The sequence below is a fragment of the Uloborus diversus genome, chromosome 2 (genome assembly GCF_026930045.1).
Source record: "Uloborus diversus isolate 005 chromosome 2, Udiv.v.3.1, whole genome shotgun sequence".
Taxonomy (NCBI): domain Eukaryota; kingdom Metazoa; phylum Arthropoda; class Arachnida; order Araneae; family Uloboridae; genus Uloborus; species Uloborus diversus.
Window position 1 is genome coordinate 100,814,822 of NC_072732.1, and position 9,686 is coordinate 100,824,507.

Sequence of the window (9,686 nt, forward strand, 5' to 3'; positions counted from 1 at the left end):
ATTTATATTGAACATAAATGCATAACTACAAACTAATCCACATTGTATTTGTAGTTATTCTATTTAACTGATTTTAGGTGTGTGAATGATGAAAAAGATCTTATTGAGTTTGTAGTCTTCATTGAATGAAAACAATTTTTCCTAATGCCTTTTTTTTTTATTTTTCCATTAATCTATTTATCTTTAAAATAACAAGTATTATTTTAGTAGAACAAATTTTAATCAATATAATAGCTGTTTTAGTTCAACAAATAAGTGAAATAATTCTAAAAATGTATCATGGAAAGCTATTTAGTTCATTGAATGAAACACTTTTCTATGATAGATTTTTTTATCTCTTTCTATTAATCCTTTTATCCTTAAAATAATTGAAAAGTATTATTTTAGTTGAGAGTTCTTACCTAAATTTTGTCATTTATTTATTTTATCATTTACTTTTATTTTATTTTATCACTTTTTTATTTGTAAAAATTGATTTGTATTAATTAAGCATAAGAAGATGAACATTTTTCATCCATCATTAAATAGTTACTTCTTTTTTTATTTTAATTTATTATTATTATTTTTTCCATTCTGTGGTACATCAACTTTTCATTGTTATATCTACTGGAAAATTTTAATACTCGGTGATCTATTAAATATTTTATTGATTTTTCAAATAATCAAGCTGTCTGATTGATATTTAGTATTAAAGTCATTATTTGAAAAAAAAAATTGTATGAATAAGAAGTAAAAACAAATTAGCTTCTTAACCCAGAAGAGTCTCTGCAGTTGTATTGCTATATGCATGTTTTATGTTTTGATTTTTGTGTTCATTATTTCTGCTCTAAGGCAAATGTTTTACTTCTTGTATTTATTTTATGTACAGATAGAGATTATTGTTTTATTTTTAGAATTCTTTTCACTTAAAATATCATCTCTGTTTTAGTTATTTAAAAAAGGTTGTTTAATTCTTGTGTACAAGTTGTCTACATGGAAATGCTCTATTTTAATTTTGCTCTACACTCCCCTCCCCTCCCCCTACACACACACACAAGTATTTTTCACACACAAATATGAATTGTATGTCACTTTTAGTTCTGAAAAGAACTTACATTGCATGAACCCTAAGATATTAAATTCGTGTGGAGCGTTTGGTAGACATGCTCAACTTGTCTCCAAAAATATGTTGCTTCCCTGCATGGGACTTCATAATGCTGTCATTATCCACAAACTGATTATGCAATGATGTTATCCTCTTGGTATCTAGTAGTCCTCTTCAGAAAGTAGTATAATATGCATTTGCACAATAACAATGAGTTTGAACTCCACAAAGCAAAGCAGTTTGCGCCTTCTTCTAAACTGACATTATCTCTTCGACAGACAACAGTACAACACTTAGACTACACTCTCCCCTACCTACCACTGTTTGTGGTTCTAGCAGTTGGATGAGGCCCTGAAGAAAGTTCTATTTTTTTGATCCAGGCCAGAAGCCAAGCAATCTCTTATCCAGCACCCCCCGAGTTTATTAATTTGGAGTGTGTGAACTTGGATGACTTTGATCACCATATATTTTAATTGCTCTAGTCACAGTTGGCGAACAAGGAGGATCTTCAACCAGCTCTCATGGAACATGTGACTCTCCTCATAGGAGTTCATTGCCTTATTGATCAAGCTACCTCTGCTGACAACAATGCAACAATATCAGCACATCAAACGTAGAAAAAAAAATAAGGAGGGACATTAATATGTCTTGGATAAGTAAAACTTGAAAAAAAAATGTACTGTTTTTTAAAACTCTTAGTAATAAGGTATTTCAATTTAGACAACTTGTATATTTTACTGAAAAAAAGGACTATTAAATTTTAAAATGCTTGTTATCATTTTGTTATTTGTACATATTAATTTGTTATATTGCATGTTATAAGAAAAATCTTTTTTAAGCTTTTTAATTCTATTTATTTGCCAAAGATTTGTGTACCATCTTGTTGTGTTTGTTGCTTTTTTAAATAAAATGTTATTGGGCTAAGTATGAAATAGGTTTTACATAAGCTTATATATAAAAAGTATAGTCATCTTTTTGCTTGAATCATAGATGCTGTTAATTTTAAACTGCTGCATGAACAAAATATAAATAATCTGTCAGCTATTATACAATTCTATTTTTATGCCAACAATCAAGAATTTCATGTCAACCATCAACAACTATAGTTTCGTTTTAATGAGTATGTAAGCAAGTATGAGTTTGAAACTTTTTTGTTTATAAAATATCTTTATTATAACAAAAAGCGGATTTTTTTTTTTTTTTTGCCTATTACTTTATTTTCTACATTGTTTCTACATTTGTATTTGTAATGCATTAATTACAACTATACATAGGTGTAGTTAGAATTCACTGAGACTTATTTTATGGTGAATTTAAAACGAGTTAATATGAGATTTTGTTGCTTGTGTATGTGTGTGTTCAGCCAAAATCCTTTCATTGTTTTTACTTGTAGAGATGCCTTATGAAAATAATTTTTCAATTTTTTTCTTCATTTAGTTTATTCCTTTTACCTTGTATGTATTGAATGTTTTCACTAAGATCCTTTAGCTTTCTTCTGTCTTTTTTTTAACAATGTCTTTGAATATTTTTTAACCGAGAATTAGAAAAAAAAAATATTGTATTTAAACTTTACTTAATTTAAAGTTTTTCATTTGTATTGTATGTAAATGTTAAATGCTTTGATGAGTTGCTTTTTAACCTGTGATAAAATGGAATCAAAAAAGCTGGTCATCTGAAAAACATGAGATTTTTTTCCTCTCAGTTTGGCAAACTTAAGGAGGTTTAAATTTATTTAACAAAGCAAATTGCATTTTCCATTAGTTTTTTTTTTTTTTTTTTTGCCTCTTCTTTATTTTTAATGTAATATATTCATGCCAATTTCGATAGCCAGTTCATGCTATTTCCGTTTTCATTATGTTTTCAAATTGATTTCTCTATTTACAAATTTGTAAGAATTTTGAAATGTATGTTTTTATTTTATTCATTTCAATCTTAATTAAATCTTGATAATGTACAAATGTTATTTAATGTACTTGTTTACCAACTTATGCCTTACTATTGGAAGAAGCGATAGTAAAGGCCTTTATTTTTGTGTTTGCTTGGTTGTAATGATGAATTGAAATTCCTACAGAAAATCTTAATAATCAGCATTCACCAAATTGATTCATTCTCTGAGATAATTTTTATGTTTTCAACTTAAGTGGCAATTTAAATACTACACTATAGTGCCTAGAAAGAGTAGTGTGCCAATCGGCACTTTCCCCCCCGTGATTATTGAAGACAAATTGTATGAAAACCGCTAGATGGCAGTGCGGTCGAGGTGTACGTTCAATTTCGCGGTGTTTATATTAGTAGACGCGGGATTTTGTTACAATTTAGTTCCGCGTTAATCTTTTTTACCTTTATTTCGTGAATATTTCATGAAATAGCATTTAAGGCTTTTAATGGAGGCATCAAAGTTAAACATTAGAAGAAGTAAAGCTTCATCTAGTTTCATACCAGAGTGCAAAAGTGGGTACAAAACATGCAAAGAAAAGTTTCGCTTTTTAAAGCTCCAGCAGATGAAGAAAAACTAAAGAAGTGGAACTCGTTAATTCCCAGGTTAGATAAAGTTTTTGATAAATATTGCTCAATTTGTGCTCTGCATTTCGAAAAACATTTTATTGAAACGCATTATAAGCATATTATAAATGGTGAGGAAGTTTTGATTCCTCGGGGAAAACCTTTTTTGAAAGATGAGGCAATTCCAACAATTTTCCCAAATCTGCCAACATAATTTACTAAAAAATTACCAAAGCAAAGGTCCATCAGGAATTATGCAGTTAAGAAAAATGTTCCCTGTTTGAAAAAAAATAAAACTTGATCTTTCCGCATATGAAACTGAAATAACCACGTATAAATCTATTATAAAATATTAATTTGCCAAAGGAATATTGGTATTTTGTAGTAAGTTACTGCCCTAAAGCCAGGGCTAAGGCAGAAATACTTAAAATACACCGCCAGCTCAGTTATTCCATCTGAGGACTGCAGTTTCATGCTTTTTAGCACTCATCAGCCCGGAATAGGAATCACATGAGCTGGAGGCAAAAAATCTCTTAAGGGAGCCAAGAGAACCAAACAAACTGGTAGCTAATGCAGAATTACCAAACCAGATGAGCGACCGCAGCAATGGTGCGGTTGTATTTTAAGTATTTCTGCCTTAGCCCTGGCTTTAGAGCAGTAACTTACTACAAAATACCTTAGCTTTGCCATCAATCTTTGAGTTGAACCGCACCATTGCTGCGGTCGATCATCTGGTTTGCTAATTCTGCATTAGCTACCAGTTTGTTTGGCTCTCTTGGCTCCCTTAAGAGATTTTTCGCCTCCAGCTCATGTGATTCCTATTCCGGGCTGATGAGTGCTAAAAAGCATGAAACTGCAGTCTTCCGATGGAATAACTGAGCTGGCGGTGTATTTTAAGTAACGAATATTGGGTTTGTATGAAATTTAAAAAATCTCCAAATATTGTAGTTTTTGTATATAATGAAAATTATGTGGGAAATAATATTGATGATAAAAAGATCATTACTGAAGTAGAAGAAAATTTACAAATCAATGCTACTATTTTAGTCAAAGGTGTAAAAGTAGATTATCCTGTCCTTAAATCAGTATCGGATGCCAGAAAACTTTTTATTGACGTTGAAGCTAGAATCGTGTGCATTATCAATCGAGATGGCTTAGGGCGCAGTTTGTTGTTGTTTTTAATGCCACTTAGGAGTCTCAAGCCCCATTCATATAGCCAGCATGAGTTTAAAGCAGAAAGGAGCGACTTCTGAGTCAATGAAGCCCCTAAATGAAAAAGAGTCCGACTTTGGTTCGGTATATGGTAGCACCACTTCTACAGTTAATATTTCTGGAGAATAGGTTGGAAATCTCCAGCAACGCTACGCCTAGTAACTGTTAGCGACCGACCATAAGACTTTCTGACAAACGGAATCCACGAGCACGTAAGTTATATTTAAAAAAAAAAATTCTTGAATTTCAGCCTTTTAAAATTCTGTACGAAATTGATAATTATTATCGTTGTTGTCCCTCGTTATCGAGATGAAAGGTATTTAAGTCTCCCGAAATTTTAAGAAAAGTGACAAATTTAAACACTTGGCAAGGGATCGAAGGTACCAATTTCTCACAGACGATTTCCTCGTCTGCATGTGGCAGGACATCCATATATACAGAGCGTGAGAAAGATGTCTGTCCCCATCGAAACTAGCTAAATTTGAAACAATGAGACTCGCTTTTCTTAAAATTCCCATAGGCTTTAAAATCTCAGATATCGACAACGGGAAAATATTTTTTGCATCCAAAAACATGCATCACAATGTTCTTTTGATCGCTACTTATTTAGATTTTTTAATTGTAACACTGTCATGTTGTTTCCTGATTAAGGGTAAGGAGATTCAGAAGCTGCGCTTCCTTTTAAAAGAACATTTTAAAGCTATCATAAGCAATGTTAGACAAAGGAGAGGGACGAGGAGGTTCCCCATTTGTTTTTAGTTTTTAAAGATACATTTCTTTCGCTACTTTACATATGAAATAAAAGGTAAAAATAAATTAATACTTTTTTTTTTTTGACAGTGATAACGTCAGGTTCAAAAACTACTTCTATTTCGATGCTTATCGACTACTAAACCGTTTGCTGACAGGTTCTAAAGAACGTTATAAAAATAAGCGAACTAGCAGTTTGTCGTTGATTAATTAGTATTACCGAAAATTCAACAAATAATCAAGCCAGCTGTTTGCCAATTGCAGTTATTTGCAAATTAGTATGTAGTTATATATGTGATCGGAGCAAGTGATCCTATTATTTTTTTAATGAAAGGAAAGTCCTTGAAAATAAAAATAAAAAAAACAGGTCGGAGTCGGTACGTTTTCAAGCACTCCGACTCTTCGACTCAGAATGAAAAGCCCTGATAATTTTAATTAGCTTCAAGAATTTAGAAGCAGTTTTATTTTGAAACTAGCGGTACCCACAGGGCTTTGCCCGTAGTAGAAAATTAAAAGGTCATTTGATTAGCCTGTATATTTTCAAATAATGGATGATGAATTTCTCGCCAGTTGGCTATGTTCATTCACTCTTTCCATGTTACAGTTCCACGTCATATATAAAAATAAGCGAATTTCGTAATTTACAAGTCCATCTTTTGATGATTTTGCTCCGGAAAATGTTCTTAAAACTGAAACAGAAAAAGAACAAAATCGAATTTTCGAAAAATCGCTTCGAGGTGCACACTTTATTGCTATAAACTAACTTTGTACCAAATTTCATGAAAATCGGCCGAATGGTCTTAGGCGCTATGCGCATCACAGAGATCCAGACAGAAATCCTGACAGAAATCCAGACAAAGAAACTTTCAGCTTCATTATTAGTGAGAAATTTGAGACGCGCAGTTATTGAATACTTATAGTCTACTATTTTCATTGAAGATAAAATAGCATTAGGTAATTTTATATACTTCAAAAAATAAATGAACACCCATGTAACAAATAGCATTTATTACAGATTTTGTCTTTTGCACTGAAATAAGTTCAATCCGAAAAACGGGGCTTTTAAACTGTGAAATCAGCATGCAATCGCTGATTTAAAACGAGTCTGATTGAGAAGCCTAACGTACTCCTCGAGTGCAACGCCATCTGGATTTTCCTCACATCTGACCTCACTTTTTCTCCGTCGATCGGCACACTACTCTTTCTAGGCACTATAACTACATGCAATCAATAAAAGTTACATTTAGTTTGTTTCATACCTTTTTTTTATTGTTATTATTATTATTACTGTTTGTTTTTGAGATAAAAGTTGTAGCTTTGTAAAAAAAAATCTTGAATTTTTGTAAAAATTGTAATATGTGTGCAAATATCATTGAAACCAAAATTCAATGTTTTTTAAATAGAAAATTTGGCCTTCGATATTATTTTTCATAAATTTTACTGTCTAAAGGATGATAAAAGTTGAAACATTTTTAGATGTGATAATAAACCTGATAGTTTCCTTTTATTCTTTTACTTGTTAAGTTAAAGGAATTTCTTTGAAAACTCTATCATTTTTCTCCATTATGCACTTTGTTACTTTTTCATCAGTTAATTAAGTTTGCTGCCAAAAAGCTAGTTGTAAGTTTAAACAGTTTTTTTTTTCGCTAGAAAATAGATTATATTGTACCATGTTATTGTACTACTTATGTCCCGATATTGTTGTATGACATATGATTTTTGCAGTAAATTACTTTAAAAAATCTTCTTACAAAGTATTATAATGTTTGTTATGTATATGTTCAAATTATTTGATGAGTCATCAACCACCTCTGCTTTTTAATGGGGCCATCCAGAAAAACAGCAATATGTGGTGCGATGTTGATTTGTGGAGCATTAAAACCTATTTTATAAAATCAAATGATTCATGGAATTGTTGTTGTGAACCACATTGCAAATTGATTGTATAGAGTTCACAACAAAAATACATAAAACTTCAATGATTTTGAAAAGTTAACCAGTTGACTCATTCACAAGAAAATACGTTATATCTACTATGCCATTGAAGGGAAAAGGTATGCTTTCATCTGTAATATCTTTTTACCATAAAACCATCCGGAAAAATGTGATAGCTCAAACAATTTACAAACTTTCTATTTATCAATACATCCAAAATATCAAAATTGAGGCAGTGAGAAACAAAGGGATGCAAGTGGCAAAATTAAAAATTTCGAGATAACCAGTACAAATGGTAGGTGAACCCCTCCTCTATCTTAGAGCAAGATATAGTACTAGTAGCCCTGATAGGTTCCGGTATACAGCTTGATTTAGAAAAAAATTTCAATGAAAGCCTACCTAGGATCTGATCTTTAAACGTGTTTTACTCAAAACTTCAAAATGTCCACTTGCATCCCTTTGATTTTCACTGCCTCAATTTGTTCAGCAGTTTTTTTTTTAAATGAAATCACATGTAGCTGCGAAAGCACCATTTTGGTAAAAACTAAAAAATATCTTCTTTTTTCTTTTTCCAAAAATGCAAGTCACTGAAGAACAAAGCTTGCGTCATATTAATGTGATAATCTGCTGCCAAAAATATACGAAGGCTTATGTCAACCCATGAACTAGTAACATTATTTAGTCTGAGGTTGAAAAAAAAATGTCTGAAAAGATAAACTAAAATAAAATCAGGGGTATGCAGAAAAGGGAGTTAAAGGAGCACTGCATCTTAGATATTTTGATTTTACAGGGATTTTTATCTCATTTGGGGGGGGGGGGTCTGTGTAACGTTTGAGGGGGGGGGGGTGCGCCATCACCCTTGAGAGGGATGAGCACCCTGGCAAAGTTACAAGTTTTAGGAACATAAAAAAAGTAATCAGCCATCTACAATTCTGGACTGCAAAATCTTTTAATTTGCTAGAAAAAAATTGAGTTTTTATTTATATTCTTTTTAAATTGAAATTTTTTTATAACTACTTGACGATAAGGGGATAGGGGACTACAAACACTGCAAAGTGGAGTATCGTACTTATTTAAGCATGATGAATCATAATAGACAGGTGAATACAGCGGAAACGACTCCTTTTATTCTCTTTTCTGAAATTAAGTAAATTATTTTTTATTTTGTATAGTATGGATGTAGCACTATAGTAGGTTTAGATCCATTGATCTGCTGACCTTTGTGATGGTAACCCAATGCTTTACCTCTTAGCCAAAAGGTCCTCATGGCTAGGAGGCAAAGTTGGGCTATATGCTCTCTGAATGTATTCACTATTTTATTTTATTTTTTAGGTTTTATTTATTTTTTTTTAACAAAAACCTTGAAATTGGACTTTTTATTTAAAAAAGTTAATTTGTAAACCTGCTTATTATTTTCAGTAAGTTACCGCCCTGTAGCCAAGGCTAAGACCTTTTCCACCTTCAGCTCAGTCACTTCCTATGCCGGGCTGATGAGTGCTAATTAGCACAAAACTGCAGTCCTCAGCTGGAATGACCGAGTTGGCGGTGAATTTTATGTATCTGCTTATTATTGTTTTATTTGAATAGCTTCTGTTTTTATTTATTAATTTATTATTTATTTATTTTTTTTAACTTGGACTGCTTATTCGCAACTCCGGAGCTCCAATACGCTACCCTTGTGGTGATTAATAATACTTAAGAAAAAGGTAAAACATTCCATTCCATTTGTTTTCTTTGTGGTAAATTACAGGCTTCATACAGTTTGTGGTGTAATTTAATTTCAGAACAATAGAAAAGAAAGCTTCCACAAACACGATGAAAAATTTCTGCCATTCACTAAGCGTCAAAGCAAGTTATAATAAGTTACGGGGTTACGGCATGTGTTTGTTTTACCTTTTTCATCCGCCATTAGACAGTGGCAGCAGCGCCCCCTATAGTTTATTGGAGTTGCGAATATCTGAGTAAATTGTAGTAAGAAGAACATTTGAGCTATATGAAAGTTTGCTTTTTTTTTTTCAGTACATTTATTTTTTTAAAAATGCAGCCAGTGGTAGGATATATATTGAACTTGCAACATTGGCACTTCCTTCTGGCTGGTCCTGCTTTTTATGACTATTGTGTGGATCATGTCTGTTTAAAATCATTCCATTATCATCAGCCAAAGGACTTTGTCATGTCTGAAAATGATATTTCCCTAACTTAT